Source organism: Mus caroli, unplaced genomic scaffold, assembly GCF_978045245.1.
Source record: "Mus caroli unplaced genomic scaffold, Mus_caroli_1 scaffold_16, whole genome shotgun sequence".
Lineage (NCBI taxonomy): Eukaryota > Metazoa > Chordata > Mammalia > Rodentia > Muridae > Mus > Mus caroli.
The window spans coordinates 3,250,679-3,270,899 of record NW_028227271.1 but is presented as its reverse complement, the minus strand read 5'-3'; the positions used below and the strand labels follow the sequence as shown (position 1 = coordinate 3,270,899).

At 46.3% G+C, this 20,221-nt stretch overlaps 1 protein-coding gene and 1 long non-coding RNA gene across 4 annotated transcripts in view; one reads left to right on the top strand and one right to left on the bottom strand.

Moving 5' to 3' along the window:
• Positions 1–806: 806 nt before the first annotated feature.
• Positions 807–19,517, bottom strand: LOC147000702 (uncharacterized). The gene is made up of 4 exons (XR_015045593.1): positions 19,279–19,517; positions 9,748–10,003; positions 6,488–6,625; positions 807–3,460 (listed from the first exon to the last, which is right to left on the bottom strand). It is a non-coding gene; the product is annotated as an uncharacterized LOC147000702 (long non-coding RNA).
• Scn8a (sodium voltage-gated channel alpha subunit 8) overlaps positions 18,143–20,221 on the top strand; it is a 174,968-nt gene continuing 172,889 nt past the window's right edge. For 2 of the 3 annotated variants that reach the window (XM_085831720.1, XM_085831722.1), the window contains exon 1: positions 18,143–18,227. The gene's annotated coding sequence lies outside the window, so the exon portion shown is untranslated. Of the gene's footprint in view, positions 18,228–18,452; positions 18,544–20,221 lie in introns of those variants that run through there. The other variant, XM_085831721.1, reaches the window with a different exon arrangement.

Genomic DNA, 20,221 nt, shown 5'->3' with positions numbered 1-20,221 from the left:
AGTCAGTGATTCCATCCAATGTATTCCTAGTTCTTTAGGAGATAATGCTATCATTTCAACTACGTTCTTTCTTCGTGAACTGGAAGAGTTCCACAAAGAAAACTCCTCCTTAGCTGGTTGGTGAGCCATGCTTATAACACCCACAAGAAAAGGAGGATAAACCCCTGAATCTTTTTTCCCCTGTTAACAGTTTTTAAAAAGAGAGATATTTGCAAACATGGTTGTGTACATCTCTAATCTCAGCACTCAGGAGGCAGGAGAATCTCTGTGAGTTCAAGGCTATCCTGGTCTACATGGCATCTCAAAACAAAACAAAGCAAAACAAAATAAAAATGAAAACAAAAAGTGGGGAACGCGTCACAGGTTTCCATCTAGTAGGAGACAAAGGCAGGAAGACTGGAGGGGTGAAGGTTGGGGGTGGGGCAGAGGGGTGGAGCAGGCATGGTGAACGTTGGGCGTAGCCAGCGGGGAATGGGGGGGGGCAGTCAAGGTAAGTGCACCCTTGGTGGGAATGGTGGGAGCCCTTGTCCTGGGCTCCTGCTGTGATGTACTGTGCTGCCTTCCCCAGAGATCCCTGTGGTGATTTTTATTACAAGCCTTTTCCTGAGAACCACTTTAATATAGGATTATTATACTTACTACTATAAGCATAATATTTAATTAGTATATATTAGTATATAGTATATATTTAATATAATATAATGATACAATTAGACTTATCATATTAAGTCTAATTATATAATATACACTATATAAAGTACACTAGTAACATTAGTATAGTATAATTATTATACTTATTACACTTATATTCACTGCTGTAAAGCACGTGAGGACAGAAAGATGGCTCAGTCTACGGCACTTGCTGTCTGTCAGGCTTGAGGACCTGAACTCCATTTCCAGAGTTCACACAGTGGAAGGAAAGGAGCAACTCCCACATGCTGTCGTCAGACTTCCACACACATGTAATGGCACACACACACACACACACACACACACACACAATCCATAAGCATAATAAAAATTTAAAAATATGAGCCGGGCGTGGTGGCACACGCCTTTAATCCCAGCACTTGGGAGGCAGAGGCAGGCGGATTTCTGAGTTTGAGGCCAGCCTGGTCTACAGAGTGAGTTCCAGGACAGCCAGGACTACACAGAGAAACCCTGTCTCAAAAAAACCAAATAAATAAATAAATAAATAAAAATAAAAACTATGTGCATGGGGTGGTCTTTGAGTCATTTCCGCTCCTGTAAGTAGCTCCTCACATGCACGCATGTGTGCACGCTCGTGTGTGCACACGCGCACGTACACACACACACACACACACCTATAACTCCGATAAAACTCACTGATTGTCTGGACTTTGGTGGTAAACTGGCACACTTTTGTCTGCCACCAGTCCTCATTCTGGGTGAGCAGATGTTCATGCATATCTTCCATGGAAGGGTTACAGAACACATGTACAACAGATGAGGTACACAGAACACAGGAACAACAGATGATATACACAGAACACATGTGCAAAAGATGATGTACACAGAACATATGAGCAACAGAAGGTTTATATAGAACATATGTGTGACAGCTGATATATACAGAACACATGTACAACACATGGTGCACACAGAACATATGAGCAATGAATTGTGTACACAGAACACATATGCAACAGATGATGTACACAGAACATATGAGCAACGGATGGTGTACACAGAACACATATACAACAGAGGATGTACACATTCTCAACAGACGATGTACATAGAACATATGAGCAATAGATGATGTACAGAGAACACATGTGCAGCAGATGATGTACACAGAACATGTGTGTGACAGATGATGTACATAGAACATATGTGTGACAGATGATGTACATAGAACATATGAGCGATAGAGGATGAACAGAGAACACACGTGCCACAGATGATTTACACAAACTGTATAATAATCTGAGTTAAATGAGTTGTCGGTTGATTCTTAATAGCATTTTAAAGATTCTATCCTGAGCGTCATGCCCTTTACCAATCCACGGTTGTAAATGACATGTTAGCACACTTCTGACGTGAACTGGCTGATATTTTATCTACTTCCATGAGGAAGAATAGTGTGGAAACAGAGAGAGTGGGGGTATTTCCATGGTGCTTCTGTGGTACACAAATGTCACAGCCGTAGAGACGAGGCACGGACACACATCTGCATCATTACTATTTCCCATTGCCTTCTTCGTACTGTGAGGCAGCTGACAGGACGATAGGTTGAGCCTGTTTTGTAGCAAGTGTTGTAAGCCTGAGGGGATTGACCAATCTCAGTCTCTCGGTGTGAACTCACTGAAGGTGGAGGTGGGGAGAGATGAACAGTAATGCCATTGTATGGTATTCCTCACACACACAAACACACATGCACATGCATGCACATACATATGCATGCTCACACACATGTGCACATAATACACACACACACACACACACACGGGAGGTAAATCCCATCAAGCATTATCAACAGCAAGGACAGGAAAAGTGACCAGGAAGAGACAATTTGCTAAAATCTAAGTTTACGTCATTTACTTAATAAGACTATGTGTGCAAAATGCTCACAAAATTCCTGAAACCTTAGTTATCTGTTCTTATCAGCTTTCTGAGTCTGCTTGCAGTAAGATAACTTCACACACACAGAGACACAAACACACACACACACACACACACACACACACACACTATGTAATATATATTTTAGACAGTCTCACTGTGTAGCCTTGACTGGTCTGGAACTTTCTGTGTAGACCAGGCTGGCCTCACACTCACAGAGAATCACCTGCCTCTGCCTCCTGAGTGTCCGGATTAAAGGCATGTGCCACTATGCCCAGCTTAGGTTTATATTTAATGTTTCCAGTCCACTGCTCTCTAGCCAGGGATGACATACTTAATCTCTTCAAGCCTGTTATTTCTGCAGAAGGGCTGTGACACACACACCTTAAAGAGTAAAGGCAAGAACAGACCAAGCTTATAAAGTATCCAAGTCAACATAAAAAGAGCAGAGAGCTGTGTCCCTCTGCTCTTCCTCTCATCCTTCCTCTCGTCCTTGTTAAAAGTCTCTCCCTAGACAGACACACTACTGTGCCATCTTCTGGACAGACACACTGTCATGCCATTTCCTCATATACAAACACTGCTATGCCATCCCCCATGCATGATGGCCCAAAGCCAGAATGTTCCCTGCTGGCGGTGCGGTTTGGGGGAAGCTGTGTGACCTCAGGTCCTGGGGTTGAGCTAGCAGATGCAGGTCACTGTGTTTCAGGCCTTCATGAATTACAGCCTTGCACTCAAGCTCTGCCAGGGTGTCAACAAGCAAATCACAAGCTCTCATGGCCACTGACAGAGCCCCAGACAGCAGGCCTCCCTGTCAGCAGGGTGATGGCTTTGGATCTATGACCCAGGCAAGTCCTTCTTCCTCAAGTGACTCCTGGAAGACAAGAAAAACAATGGTTCCATATTTGAAGACAGAGACTCAGAGGTGTAGGGGGACAGTTCACCTGAGGGTACCTCCAGTAGCCTGCCTGCTTCCGGAATTGAGCTTTTAGTCACATGACTCACTCCCTGATTGGATAATCACCCTTTCCAGTCTAAGCTCTGGTTAGAGTTAAGACATTACAGTTGGGGCCTTGCCCGCGCCTGTGTTCATCTGTTTTGTTAAAACCATGCTTTGTCTCCTGAGGGTATCATAAAGTAATTTTTTATATATCAAATACTTATAAAGTAATTTCTTATACCTTGAACAAAAGGGATTATGGGATATTCCTTCGCTAGATACATTACAAAACATCCACACAGTGGAATATCATACAGCTAAAATGAAGAACAGAGAAACTTGCTATGTGTGAGCATGAAAAGACTTCTCAGATGCATTGTTAAATGGTAAGTAAGACGCAAAGGTCTTTGTAGAAACCTTTTGGATAAAACATGAGAGATAGTTTGTGTTTTTATGTGTTTAAAAGACCTAATCCTCTTCATTATGAAGTTTTTGCTATGAGCACTGAACAATAGTAAATGCTAAGGCTGGGGATATGAAGTGCTTGTTCTGCATGTGCAGACCTCGGGTTTAGTCCTCAGCAACACACACACACACATACACACACATATATACACATGTAATACACATACATATACATAGACACACATATACACATGCAGATATACATACATACACATAAACACATACATATAAGTATGCACATACATGCTCATATACATACACAAACAGGAGAATACACACATATACCCAAACATATACATTACATACATATAAGCATGCACATACATACATGCATGTTCCTATACATACACACATAAAACAACACATATACATGCAAACATATACATATACACACATATACACATGTACATACACATACATACACAAATACACAGATATACATACATGTAAGCATGCTCATATACATACATACACATATTCATACACACATATAAACAGAAGAATACACACATACATATACACATATATACAGTACATACACATACACACAGACACATATACATATAAGCATGCACATATATGCATGCATGCACATATACACATATAAACAAACAGAATATACACATACACCCATACACACACACACACACACACACACACACACACACAGTGCTGTAATCAACACGCAGTGGAACCTTGGCTTTGAAAATCACATGTATGGAACCATTGTGGAAGAGAAGGAAAAGGCAGCTGGTGACAGAGCCCTGGGCCCTCCTCAGAGGAAAGGATTTATTTGGCCCATGCATCATAATCATGATGAGGGGAAGTCAGAGCAGGAATTCAAGGCAGGAGCCAGAGCAGATGCATGGAGACACTGGCTTGTTCTCCATGGCTTGATCAGTTTGCTTTGATACAACCTAGCACCAGGCTGGCCTCTTCCTCCACATCAATAATTAATTAAAAAAAAAAAAGCCCCACAGACTTGCCTATAGGTCATATGATGGAGGTATTCTCTCAATTGAGGCTTCCTCTTCACAGATAAGTCTAGCTTGTGTCAAGAAGGGCACACAAAGACTGAGAATCTCGTGTGCTTAGCCACAGGGTTCCGGTGTTTCTCTCTTATTTTCAGCTGGTATTGTCTTCATCATACGCCATTCTAGCGCATGCTTTTCCTCTTAGCGTAAAATTTTAGATAACTCTTTTAGACTCTTAATAATTTATCTCACTCGATAAGTGTGTTTTAGAACTGGCTAGAATTCTTGCCTAGACAGTCCTACAAATTCCCTTTTCACGTTTGTACCTAGCCGGTAGGCTCATCCTACACACAGCTCTGCAGCGAGCAACCCTGACATCTCTCTCTCTAAAAGATCCCAAACTTCCATTCTACCGTAGGATCTCTATTTCCTTAGATCTTTTAGCTTCTCTCAGTAGTGCCAGCATCTGCTGGCTTTCCTCTTCCCTCTTCTTTTTAAAGTTTGTTGTATCATAGAATGTACATCCAGGGCACAAGACAGACAAGGCAGCTTGGTCAGGGAAGACCTCACTGAAGAGAGGTGCAAGTGGTAAAACCTGACGAAAGTGTGGGAGCACCCTGTGGAAGAAGCATCCTGAGGTGCAAAAGGCTAGCGGAGGACCGCCAGTGGGCATGCGCAGCTTAAGGCTTGCTTGTACTGGCTGTGTGTGCATGCGCAGTGAGAAAAGTACCACTTAACCAACATATCTTTTGATCTCTCTCAGGACAACCTTTGATTTTTTTATGTTTTGGAGGGTTTTTGTTTGTTTGTTTGTTTTGTTTTTTTGTTTGTTTGTTTGTTTTGGTTTTTTGTTTTTAAAGTAGTATAGCTTGGTCTATATTTTAGAGGAACCCTGTACATGTAGAGTAGAAAGAAAAACTGAAGAAGAGCCCGGGCGAAGATGTCAACCAAGAAACCTTCAAGACAAATTAGGTGAAAAATGCCGGTCTCTTGTTGGGAGGGGAGCTGGGGAGAATTTAATGTCTGGGTTTGCTCAGAGATCCATTGACAGGTCTGAGAGAAACACATCAGTCAACAGGGCTCCAGGGTTTTTTCTTGGAGACATTTTCCACAAATGGACAAAGCTTTTATTATTTGATGAGCTTCAATAGACCCAGACTGCTGACAGAGTCGCCGGCATCCCTGGGAAGCAGGTGTTTGGCCAGGATGCTCGCATCCCTAACCCAGCACTAACCTGTGAAAGCCAGATGTCTTGAGGGAGCCTGAATCTCAGCTCATCCCTTTGAAGCACAAACCTGAGTTTACCAGATGGTCCTGGGCATCCCAGGTATGGGGAAAGATCTGGAAGGGTGACATGCCATACGGCAGACGTCCCCGAACCTTCTCAGTTTCCTGAACCCTTAATGTCTTGGTGACTTTTGAATGGTATCTCTGGGGCTAATTAGGCCCCAACAACTTAATAAGCAGCCGCATCCTGACAGCTAAGTTGCTTCCTTAACTTGACACTGAGCGGTAAACTTACCCATAAATCACAGCGCGAGTTTGCTCGGAGCAGGTGGACTCTGTTGATCTTTACACAGGGTTCCTGTCCAGCAGGAGCTCCAGATCTGATCTCACAGGGCCACTTTCCTTCTCCATCCTGATTGCCACATTATCTTTTCTTTGTAAAGAACGTCAAAAAATCTAGCGTTATAAAGATGTCATTTCAGAGAAAGTTTGTCACATAAAGCTGAAACTGTCAACAACTTCAAGGTAACACTGAGTGTTGGCATTTCCCTTGAAAAGCCAAAATGTCTACCAAATCCCCTGGCGGGTTCATGACCTGGCATGCCTTTGATGCACAGTTAGGGTCCCAAAGGCTTGGGAAATTTCAAAGAACTAAAGGTGTCCAGGGGCTGGGAGATTCACTGTACAGTGGCGAATGGAAGAAAAGTTCTATACTGCCTGGTTTTGTGTCAACTTGACACAAGCTGGAGTTATCACAGAAAAAGGAGCTACAGTTGGGGAAATGCCTCCATGAGATCCAGCTGTGGGGTATTTTCTCAATTAGTGATCAAGCGGGGAGGGCCTCTTGTGGGGGTACCATCCCTGGGCTGGTAGTCTGGGGTTCTATAAGAAAGCAAGCTGAGAAGCGGTGCGTGGTGGAGCATGCCTTTAATCCCAGCACTCGGGAGGCAGAGGCAGGTGGATTTCTGAGTTCGAGGCCAGCCTGGTCTACAAAGTGAGTTCCAGGACAGCCAGAGCTATACAGAGAAACCCTGTCTCAAAAAACAAAACAAACAAACAAAAAAGAAAGAAAGCTGAGCAAGCCAGTAAGTAACATCCCTCCATGGCCTCTGCATCAGCTCCTGCTTCCTGACCTGCTTGAGTTCCAGTCCTGACTTCCTTAGTGATGAACAGCAATGTGGGAAGTGTAAGCTGAAAAATTCTTTCCTCTCCAGCTTGCTTCTTGGTCAGGATGTTTCCCTGACTAAGACAAGTTCAAATATCTGGCCCTGGGGTCCTGCTCATGATTGGTTAGTCACAGTTTATGGAGGTCAACGGAACACCAGGAACACAGTCTTTGTTTCTGGGAATGCATGTGATGGCTAAGAAGAGAGATGACAGATGGAAAGACAAACGGGCTCGTGGATTCACGGGCATACATAGATAGCTGTGACACGTTGTGGTGGCCAGATCCCCAGGAGCCTTCATGGTGGATGGAGAGAACTGTTCACAGCTGGGTTTCCTCCAACCACAACATGCACACACACAACAGATAGATAAAATGTTAAAAAAAAGAGAGAGAATATATTAATTGATTTTTTGACTTGGGAGGAAGTCAGAGAAGGGTTAGCTTTATAAAGTGTGGAGTAGAGGTTAGACTCTGAGGTGCAAGGGACAGACATTGATGCTTGCATGTGTATAAGCCTAGTAGTCAAGAGGCTGAGGCAGAAGGATTGCAAGTTTGAGGCCAACCTAGCCTACAAAGAAAAAGATAAATAAAATTAAGGAAAGGAAGGGTGAACTGTGTAAGCAACTGTGCAGATGTGACCCAGCACAGCACATCTGGAATGACACAGAATGCTGCAACTGGGGCCCATGGACTGAAGCCACAAGAGGTAAGGGGGTGAAGGTTGTGGAGGTGAGGGGAGAAGGTTGTGGAGGTGAGGGGGAAAGCTGTGGAGGTGATGGGGATAAGGCTGTGGAGGTGAGGGGGAAGGCTGTGGAGGTGAGGGGGAAGTTAGTCTCTGGCTGAGGAGATGGCTCAGTGGGTGTGTTACTTTCCTGTTGCGGTGATAATGTCCCACAACCAAGGCCAGTGTTAAGAAGGAAGTGTTTACTCCAGCTTACAGTTGCAGAGGGAGAGTCCATGATGGTGTGGGGAGGCATGGCAGCAGGGAGCCAGAGCAGGCTGCTGAGAGATGGAGAGAGCAGAGAAAGAGGGGGGAGGAACAAAACAAGCCCTGGGGGTGGAGCAAGGTTGTAAACCCTGGAAGCCTGGCCTCAGTGACATACTTCCTCCAGCAAGGCTCCATTTCCTGAAGACTCCATAAGTCTCCAAACAGCACCACCACTGGGGAACCGAGTCTCCATATACATGACCCATGGGGATGCTCTGCTCTCAAATCACCAGCCCACAAAGCCCTTGCCACGGCCTGGGACCAGGGTTTGGATCCCTAGAACCCATGTAGAATGGCAGCTCGGTGTGGGAGCCCACCGGTAATCCCAGCATGTGGGAGGCAGAGACAGGGAACCCCTGGAGCAGGCTGGGTAGCCAAACAAGCCAGAACTGTGTACTCTGGGTTCTTCAAGAGACCCTGGCTTAATATATAAGGTAGAGAATCAGCTAGAAAGATACTTGATGCTAGCCTAAATACACCACACACACACACACACACACACACACACACACACACACACACGCATGCCCACCCCCACGTACATATATGCAAGAGAGAGGAGGAGGGGGAAGTAACCTCGGCCTAACATAAATAGATTTGAATGCTGTCCTGTGAAGTTTCATCTTCATTATGTCAGCTATAGGGAGCTGTCATAGTCAGGGTTTCTACTCCTGCACAAAACATCCTGACCAAGAAGCAAGCTGGAGAGGAAAGAATTTTTCAGCTTACATTTCCCACATTGCTGTTCATCACTAAGGAAGTCAGGACTGGAACTCAAGCAGGTCAGGAAGCAGGAGCTGATGCAGAGGCCATGGAGGGATGTTACTTACTGGCTTGCTCAGCTTTCTTTCTTTTTTGTTTGTTTGTCTTGTTTTTTGAGACAGGGTTTCTCTGTATAGCTCTGGCTGTCCTGGAACTCACTTTGTAGACCAGGCTGGCCTCGAACTCAGAAATCCGCCTGCCTCTGCCTCCCGAGTGCTGGGATTAAAGGCATGCTCCACCACGCCCCGCTTCTCAGCTTGCTTTCTTATAGAACCCCAGACTACCAGCCCAGGGATGGTACCCCCACAAGAGGCCCTCCCCCCTTGATCACTAATTGAGAAAATGCCCCACAGTTGGATCTCATGGAGGCATTTCCCTAACTGAAGCTCCTTTCTCTGTGATAACTCCAGCCTGTGTCAAGTTGACACAAAACCAGCCTGTACAGGAGCTGTCAAAGATTTCTGTGAGTGATTGATTTGATTAACTTCAGACAAATAAATATGGCAATATAGGGACTGGCAGGAACAGAGAACAACAGGTGGTGGAGAGACCACCTGCAAAGGAGGCCACATCAGTCAGCTACAACTGTGTAACGATGTAGCTTTTACTCCAGGTGTTTCCTCAACAGGGAACCTACCGTTGGTTGCAAGTTGGCTGTGGTCAGCCTGGTTGTGGGGCAGCTCTGGGGTGCTTCCATGATCTCCACAGAGTTCAGTCAGGGACTAACCAGGGCACGATGTTCTCAGCATTGACCTCTGTGCCAGAGACTAAGCCCATTGTGTGAAGGCACATGCAAAGCCATTATCATCCCTGCTACAGCTCACTGAACTAAGTCACAGGGCTAAATCCAAAGGCAGCATGGCAGATAAATACATCCTGCCCTCTCTGGGAGCCTGCGATCGAAGGAAAAAAGAATTAACAGTACTCTGTTAGAAATTCTCTTTTCACTATAGTAGTGGCAAGAGCTAATTAGGGCGCCGGCAGTGGAAAGCCGGGTGTTTAGGACTTAAGGACCTTTGACTATTAAGACTCTTGCAGGTCTTTTATAGATGAGCTCTCTCTGGCCATGGTGATAATATCCTAACACCTGCTAGGTGCTTAGGAGGGTAAGCAGCACACTAAGTGCTTCTGTACACAGACCATTGTGGTCCTATCAAACCACCACGAGATGAGAACTAACGTTTTCTCCTTTTCAAAGACCAGGAAAGCAGAGCTTGGTGGTTATATAACTGAGCAAGCAAGATGAAAAGGCAAAGTGTGGCTTTTAATCCATCATGCCTGTCTCTATAGCCTGCATGTGTGGTCACAGCAAACACTATCTCTCAACCGTGCCTATTGTAGACTGGCACCTACAGAAAATGACCCTCAGAACCAGCAGTGGGGTCTCAAGGCTGGGCTTCAGGCACGAGGCATATTCTCATAGATGAAAATTACTTGGGAACTTAAAGAATTTTTAAAATTATTTTTAATTTCTTAGGGCATTTGTGAGTGCATGTGTGCATGCCTGTGTGGTTGTATGTGCATACATGTATGTACCTGTGTGTGTGCGTGTGCGTGCTTGTGTGTGTGTGTTTATATGTTTGTGTGTGCCTGTGTGCATGCATGTTTGTATGTATGTGTGCATGCTTGTATGTTTGTGTGTGCTTATATGTGTGTGCATGTTTGCATGTGTTCATGTGTGTATACTTGTATGTTTGTGTGTGCATGTTTGCACGTATGTGTGTGTAGCACATGCACATTGGGCAGGTGGAGGTCACAGGATAATTTGTGGGAGGTGACTCATTCCTTCCACCATGTGAGTCTAAGGGATCAACTCAAGTGGTCAGCCTTGACAGCAGGCGCTGCTGCCTGATGAACCATCCTGGCAGCCTGGGAAAGGTTTTCTGCAAAGCCACACCCACGAGTAGGCTAAACCTAGAAAAGCCTTCCTTCCAGCTACCACAGGAGGCACGGGTGGGCGTCATGGGGATTCACCGGGGTGGCAATGGAGAGTGTGAGGTCTTTTCCCCATTGCCTACTGTCTGCTGGACCTGCCTTTGCTGGAGGAGATTAGGAGTAATCTCAGAGATAAAATCTTCAGACTGGAGCATCTGCTGGCATCACAGAGAGCTGGAGTATTAAAACCTGTCTCCGTGGAAGAGTAAATTTATAGGAAGCAATAATGTCTGGAAAGAGGATAGAAAGTTAACTAAGTTATTATTGAGCAGAATGGGCAAGAGAGAGAGGGAGAAGAACCCGAGAAGGAAAGGATCCTCCTGCTGGATATTTAGGAAACCTTGGGTGACCTCTAAAGGAGGCTGTGAGGACAGGGACCGATCTGGAGACTCAGGGATGGTCTGAGATGGAAGATGCCTAGCTCCACTTCATACATAAGGCATCTGGGTGCACTGGGAGTAGCTAATCTGGAGTACAAGGATGTGGCCCACAATCCATGCAAAATTGTGTGTTTGCGCACACAGACAGCTATATATGCACAGAATAGGTCATTTTTTTCCAAAAAGAGAGAAGTCTATGATTTTCATTAGATTTTTCAAAGGGATCTTTGAGTCTAAAATCTTCAGGCATGCTGCTCTGACAGCTTTTCCCTGGGCAAACGTTCCAGGTATTTCCTGTGTGGGAGCTTGCTCTGAAGGCTCCCACCTCTGCTCCTGCTCACTCCAGAGCAACACTGGCTACGTTTAACTCCTTCTTCGTCTTTCTAAAGGGAAGCTCACTCCTCATCCAGTTCTGCCCCCAGGAGAGCTTAGCTGTGAAGGAGACCCTTGATGGTGCTGATGTTTTGAAGATTATCCACTGGGTCTACAAATATTCTTGTATTTTGAAAAGTCTGTATGTTTAGCAACCTGTTACCTAAAGGTAACGCTTCTATTACTGGAACCCCTGGAATCCCATAGGGTGGATTTCCATACTTGTTAAAATATTGGTGGAAGGATTTAGAGTGCTGTCCTTGTTCACTGCCTGAGAGATGCCTGTTGATCACCCCCAAGAGCTTGTTTTTTTTTTTTTTTTTTTAAGAGCACAGATTTAATAAGGAGCACATGCATGTTTTAAATATTCAATAAGGAACAAATGTGTGTTTTAACCATTATATTGCTTATTTAAACAAAAGTTAAGTGCAAAGGTGTGCATGGCTCAATTTCTTTTTTTTTCTTTTTTTTTAATTTTTAATATTTTTGTTACATATTTTCCTCAATTACATTTCCAATGCTATCCCAAAAGTCCCCCATAGCGCCCCCCACTTCCCTACCCACCCATTCCCATTCTTTTGGCCCTGGCATTCCCCTATATTGGGGCATTTAAAGTTTGCAAGTCCAATGGGCCTCTCTTTCCATTGATGGCCGACTAGGTCATCTTTCAATACATATGCAGCTAGAGACAAGAGCTCCGGGGTTCTGGTTAGTACATCATGTTGTTCCAACAATAGGGTTGCAGATCCCTTTAGCTCCTTGGGTACTTTCTCTAGCTTCTCCATTGGGAGCCCTGTGATACATCCAATAGCTGACTGTGAACATCCACTCCTGTGTTTGCTAGGCCCCGGCATCGTCTCACAAGAGACAGCTATATTTGGGTCCTTTCAGCAAAATCTTGCTAGTGTATGCAATGGTGTCAGCGTTTAGAAGCTGCTTATGGGATGGATCCCTGGATACGGCATGGCTCAATTTCTAAGTCATAGTAGGAAAGCCCTTTGAAGGGGACAGGGTTGGATGTCTCTATGCAACACCATCATTTGAACTCAATTTATCTTTTCCCATATCACTACCTCTGCAACGTTGTTCTGCCCATTGCCATGTCTGCTGCCATTAACTTTCTTTTTTTAATTTTATATATGTGTGTGCACTGTCGCTGTCTTCTGACATACCAGAAGAGGGCATCAGAATCTATTACAGATGGTTGTCAGCCACCATATGGTTGCTGGGAATCAGGCCCTCTGGAAGAGCAGTCAGTGCTCTTAACCGCTGAGCCATCTCTCCACCCCAACTCCTGTTAACTTTTAATGACGACTTGCTGTCCAGACTGTTACTTTCCAGTTTGGGATTGTGAGCTTTGTTCGTGGTGTTGACTTGATGGGTTCACCACTGCTCTGAAATGGGATTATTTATGAAGAGTTTATCATGGTATTTAAACTTTCAAACTGAATGCAATTTTCCCCCTAACTTTTGGAGGTTTTATAAATCACCCCACATAAAAGCTTCTGCAACATTTTAACTATTCCTCCTCCTCCTCTTGTCCTGTTCAGTCACCATGATTTAGTTACTCTGTTGGAGTGCCTTAGCAGGTATCCAGTATTTGCTCATGCAAGAAAAGAAATCAACTGTCCATTCATCCATCCAGTGATTAGACACTAGATGCACATGAAACACACCAAGTCCAAAGAGTCACTTTAATTCAGTGACAAAATTTCTCAGTAAAGAATAGAGCCAGGCACGAGAGTCAGTAAGGACACGGGAATTAGAGTGGATTTCCCATTGCTTTGACCTAACTCAGGTTTGTTGAGCAGAGGGCACACCCTTCTCAAATTCTTGCAGGGCATTGGCTTAAGTGGATTAACTTCTGAGCCATGGAGTAAGTCTCAAAAAACATAAAGGCGTTGGAATCACACAAATCATGTTCACAGAGAACTGTGAAGTTAGGACCTGACAATAGACAGTTATCTGGGGAATCCCAATCTGAAAACTAGATGACACACTTGGAACAGCCCAGGAGTGCAATGGAATGATAAAGTTGTCAATGGAACTTAAATGAAAATCTAACACACAGAGAGATCTATAGCATTAAAAGCCCAAATTAGAAAAGAAGGGGCTAAGACCAGTGACCTCAGAACCGAGAAACTGGATTCCTCCAGTTTAGTATAGGCTGAACAAACCAAATTCTAAATAAGCAGAAGAAAGAAAATAAAGCCACAGTGTGGGTCAAAGGCAGACTATGAAAGTCTCTGAAGAAAAGTCAACAAAGACAAGAGTGGTTACGAGAGAGAGAGAGAGAGAGAGAGAGAGAGAGAGAGAGAGAGAGAGAGAGAGTCAAAATATCAGGAAACCAAGGCAACTAACAGAAGAAGAGAGTTTCCTGGGACTTAGCCATTTCAGGGGTTAGTTTAGTTCATGGCCATCCTGGCAGCAAGTCCGACACCTGACCGAAGTGGGTGCTGGAGAGGTAGCCAAGAGTTTCAGTGTTGAGTATACAGCCAAGGTGCTGAGAGAAGGGGAGACTAATGGGAAAGGGCATGGAAAGAAAGCCTCTAAAAATGCCCAAGTCTACCCTAAGTCTAAGTGATACACTTCTTCCAACTTGGCCACACCTAGTAATCCTTCCCAAATAGTTCCATCAACTGGGGACCAAGCCTTCACACGTATGAGCCTATGGAGGCCACTCTCATTCTAACCACCACACCTCGGAAGAAATAACTACCAAACTTTACTCAAGAAAAGAAAAAATTAAATTATATTAAATCTCAAACATCTTTATATTTATTAATTAAATTGAATTCCTAATATTTTTTTTCTGTCAGTGAAAACTCCAGATAATTTTACTGGGTAATTCTACAAGACATTTAGGGAAGAAATAATATACATTCTATATAAAATTTCCCAGAAAAAAGATGACGGCGGGCTTCCCACTTCCAGTCTATTAGTGTGATACCAGGTATAATGTTTTAAGACTAAGGTACTTCACAAAAATGGTTATTAACAAAACATCAACAAATCAAAGCCAACAAAGACAATCAGTGATGTTAGGAGCCAAACACAACGTTAGCAATTAATTAGCTTTGAGAGTCAGTGTAATTCACTGTGTTAATAAATTAAAAAAAAAAAGCCCATGTGCAGGAATCAACATTCATTTTTTTAATGAAAATCCTTAGCACAACAGAAAATAGCAGACGCTGCCCTCAATATAATAAACCTAGGGCTAGCATCATGCTACAAGGTGAAAACTCTGATATGCTTCCATCTGAAGAAGGGGAACAAGCAGAAACATATGCTCACATCATTTCTACTTAACGCTGCAGGAAAGGGGGTAGCTCGTGCAGCAATAAAGCAAGGAAAGGAAACAGTCCACACCCAGTTTGGAAAAGACAAAACTTACTGGCTCACCAAAGTGAGAAGAATCAGCTCTTCAAACCATGGTTACCCTCTCTGTCTAGGATGAATAAAAACAGACTCCCCAGAAAAAGTCACAAAGTGTGTGTTATTTACAGATAAACACACGAGTCCCCCCCACCCCCAATCCCACACCTTTTATAGAGGAATGCTAACGGGTCCAGTCTTGTCCTGTTTCCTTTGGATAATCTGGTCTTAAGTTAGCCAAGTTGCAAAATACAGAAAAATCACCTGTACTTTTATATAGTTCCAGTGAATAATGGGAAATTGAAATGTACAAATTGTTAAGTGACCCATCACATACACACACACACACAGACACACACAGACACACATACACACACAGACACACACACACAGGAAAACAAAACGTTTAGAAACTCATCCTGGAAGGGGTGTAAGACTTGTCTCATGAAAAACTGCAGCCACTGGAGCCCTCGGGAGACCATGTAATGCTTAAACAGGGACCACATGATGCTAGAACGGAGGCCACGTAATGTTGAAACGGAGACCATGTAATGCTGAAATGGATTCATTTGTTCCGTTGTCAAGGAAGCTTCCCCAATGCTGAATGGTTTAAATTCATGCAGTTTTGATAGAAATTCCAGTGATTTCTTGTTGTTACTATTTGGTAGAACTTGACAAACAGATTCCAAAGTTTGTAGGCAAATGTGGAAGACCTAGACTTGGAAAGCCAGCATTGGAAAAGCAGAAAGGACGGTGAGAAGTAAGAGGCTAGCTGCTGTCATCCTGACCCTGCGGCCCAGCCTTCCCAGAGCTGGGCTGGGAGGCCTGTGTCATGAAGCCCACGGTGCTTTTTGTGCTTAGGAAATCCAGGGTCCCATCAAGCTGTGTGCTCCCCCACCGCACACCACACACGTGTGCTACAACACAGCATACCACACATGTGTGCTCCCCCACTGCACACAACATACATGTTCTACGGCACAACACTAAATCTTACGTGTGTAAAAGGGCTTCTGCTGCTCTATTTCAACGTTTATTTTAAAGCAAGAGTAAGCAAGGTCAGGTAAACATGTAAATGAAACAAGAGTCCAGGACAAGAGTCTTATACATCTGGTGAAACATCTGGTCTATGGAAGAAGAAAAGGTAAATTGGACTTTGCAAAACCTAAGAGGGTTACCTTTGAAATGACTTTATCAAGAGACAAAAAAATATAAATCCACACTAGGAAACATTTGCCAACCATGTGACTTAGAAGATGTATGTGTATATCTGTAAGAAATATGAATAGTTCAAGTTTCAATAAGCAAACACCCTCTAAAGTATGAAAGACCCAAATAGACAACTTCAACCAGCAGGATTTACTGAGCCAAGACATTTAACACATTTAGTCATTAGTGAAACAGAAGCTAAAACCGCAGTGGAATAATTCATCACACTATTAGAACGGCTAAAATTAAAAAGCCTGGTCATGCCAGATGCTGACGAGGATGTGGGGCACTGATGCCCTACTGTGCTGCGGGCTGATGACCTACTGTGCTGTGGGCTGGAACTGAAATGACAGAAGCACTTTGAACAGCAGTTCAGAACCTCCTTTCTTTTCATTGTTATTTTAGCTTTGAAACATGGGGGCCTCCAGCCTGAAACTTGCTATGTTCCCGAGAATGACCTTCTCTGGGTTACGTGGCTGGTGTCGGGGAGGCCCTCCAGGGCTTTGAGCATGTGGGCAAGCACGCTACCAATCGAGCACACCTGCAGCCCCTGAATTTTCTTAACATGTTAAGTGACCTAAAAGAATCCAGACATTTCCTTCCTAGATATTTATACCCAGAGAGACAAGAGAATGTCTTCATACAAAGATGCACAGCTTTCATAGCAGATTAATTTGTAACGAGCAAAAACCTGGCACTAGTTCAAATGCCATCAATAAGCAGTTTAAAATTTGGTATGCCCCTTCATAATGATTATTACCCAGTGGTAAGAAGAAATGAATACCTCGCAGGCAGCATAAAAAAAATTAACCTCAAAATAATCATGCTGAGAGAAGTGTCCTACACCCCCCCCCCAAAAGGTTCATACTGTATGATCCTATTAACTCTGGAAAATGCAAACCAATGTACAGTAATAGAAGATTAGCGGTTGCCTGGGGGAGGCTTGTATGTGTGGGCAATGCAGAGCTGGATTGCAAAGAGGCACCAGGAAACTTTGGGCATGCCCATCACCTTAGTGGCGAGGAGTTCCTGCACGCACACACATGTCAAAATATATTCTAAACATGGCGCTTACCGTGAGCCAAATATATCTTGAGAAAGCTACTGTAAAATGCATGTAATGGACACATTATGCCACATCCCGTGCTGGGCTGTGTTAGAAAACTGTAAATGCACTTCCCCTTTAGTCTCTACAATAAAGCTATCAGTTTGGTGCTGCGATTGACTGTTCCCTTCTAGTGACAGAACACTGAGGTTTGGACAGGTTGTCACCCGCCACTGCTTAAAGAGGGTGCTGTTCAGTGTCAACTGAATTTGCGTTTCGAGAGACAGCGCCAGGAGTCCTCCTCGCCTTCACCGTGAAGCTCCTTAGGCATGTGGAAGCAGTTCAAAGGCTCATGCCAACTTCACAGATCTACCCACTGAGTTTGGAGAAGGTAAGGTGACCTCTAAGCTTCCAAACCCGAGGAAGCGTCTTTGCCACTCACGGCAGGCCCCTGTTGTAACACTAGCTTTCATTTGCTGTGCGTTGGATCAGTTGACCAAGGATCAAGTCAGATACTCCGACTGCGGTCGCACGGTGACCGGGCGTGCCCGGGAGCAAGGAGACTCTTGTCATTGACCAGGGCCGCAGAGCATCTATCGGGTGTCGACGCCGGTGCTCGCGGGGCCGGCGGGGGCGTCGCGGAGGCGGGCCCGGGGACGCTCCCAGGCGCTCGGGCGCGGCGCCCCCTGCCGGTCGGGCTCCGGCGCGCATCCAGTCCGGAGCGCGGGGACGCAGGCCGGCGAGCTGGGAGCGAAGAGGGCAGGCGAGCGGGCGAGCGGGCGGCCGGGCGCGCCCGGCAGGGTAGGTGCGGTGGGGCGGGCGCGGGGCGCGGGGCGCGGGCGGCCGGGCAGGAGGGCGGGCGGGCGCGGGGCGCGGGCGGGGGGCGCGCGCGGAGGGTCGCGCGGGGGCCCGGCGGCGGGGGCGCGCGGCGGCGCGCGCGGCGCGAGTCATCAATTATGCAAGGGCTCGCGCAGCGCGGGGGGCGGGCGCGGGGTGCGCTCCAAGATGGCGCCCACCGCAGTCCCGCCCGCCGCAGCCTCGGCGCCTCTGCAGTCCGGCCGCGCCTCCCGGGCCCCGCGCTAGGGCCGCCGCCGCCTCGCCCGCCGCCGCCGCCGCCGTAAGTCGCCCCGGAGCCCCCGGCCCGGCGCCGCTTCTCGGCCTGGGCTCCCCTCTCGCCCCGGGACCCTGGAGCGGGCTCGCCCCTCTCAGCCCGGGGCTTTGCCGCAGAGCGCACGGCGCGGCTCGCGGGCCGCGGGGCTCACGGGGCTCGCGTGGCCGCCGTGGAGCGGGGTTTATGCCCTTCGTGCTTTGCACGGGTGTTTGGAAGTCTTGCTTCCTTCTACGGTGTTTGCCGGGGTTCCTGAGGAGGATGGGGGACCACCAGCTCCCACCCCTGGACACCCTGTCCTCCAGGTTGCCTGGTCGTCCAGGGACGCGGGCTTGCCCCCGTGTCCCCTCGGCGCTGCAGCCCGCACCCAGCCCCCAGTGCCAGCCCGGCCGGGCTCTCGGGCTGCTCTGCAGCCCCTCTTCTCTGCCCCCTCCCCCAGTCCTTACTGGATCCTCCCTCATCCGGCTCCACATTGCTAACAACTGCAGAAGCCGGGGGACTCTTGGGCTTGTGGGGCAGTCAGGACACCTCCTGTCCTTCACTCCTTTACTTGGATGTATCATTCCCCCTCTCGCCAGGGTGCTCAGGGGTTGTGTTGGAGCCCCTCGCGACCTTTCTTAGCAGGTTAGGATTCCTGCATCAGAGTACATCACTTTCAGAATATCCCCCTTCCCCCACCCCACCCCTACGCCACCCTATGCAGAGCTTGTTCCTCTCCTCGCTCCCTTCCCTCCCCCACCTTACCACGGGCAGCAGCACCCTGGGCTTCTTGTTAGCGTTGGGATACAGAACTGTTTGCCCAGATCCATAGCTTGGATTCTTCCTCTCTGCTTCACCCTTGGTACCTTGGGGACCGCAAAACCTCTGCATTTCTCCCGGGAGCACCGATCCGTCCTCTCTATGGCCCGCAGCAACCACCGGTGGAGACTTGGCAGTTAACTTTCCGGGCGGTAGTGGGGGCAGTCAGACCCCTTCAGCGTCCCCTAGATTCGACTTAGGTTGGAGTGGGAGTAATTTTTTAGCCCAATAAACAGGAATTCTCTAAACCATGCATTCCTTCCAACTACTCCACCCTGTGCCCTCTCCCTCACTTACACTGCAGTTTTTGAAGCACCGGGGGAATACATTTTATAACTGGAGGTTCCAAGATTCGCATCAGTGTTCATAATCAATGTCATCTGTTGGGGTGGAGGTGGGGGGAAAACATAGAAAAAAACTTTGCATTGCACCTGGCCGAACTCGGGCAGGGAGAAATAGCAGGCTGCAAGGTCTGCTGCACAGGGGGAATGGCTTTTAATGCACAGTGGGGTGGGCATCCGGGAAGGCAGGGATTGGAAGCAGGAAGTGTGGGTGAGGGCCTTTAGGGCAAAGGGGGGGGTGCTTTTTATAACTGTTTTCTCGAGTTTAAACCTGGAGATCCTTTAGGGAGGTTGTATGTGTGTTAGGATCGGAGATTTCGGGTGTGGTAGGTTTTTAAACGTCTCACAGGCTCTCTTCCCTTTTCTCCATGTGCATTAGAAGATATGGGGGAGGGAGCCTTGTTCTTTCCTCAAAAATATGTTTTTGATGTGTAATGCAAATGGCTGGACAACGTTAATACCCAGTAGCAGGATGGCAGGAACCAAGAGGCTCAAACGCTCAAAACGCTGAAAGCTTTTAGCATTTTGTCTGTAACCTGGCTCTTGAA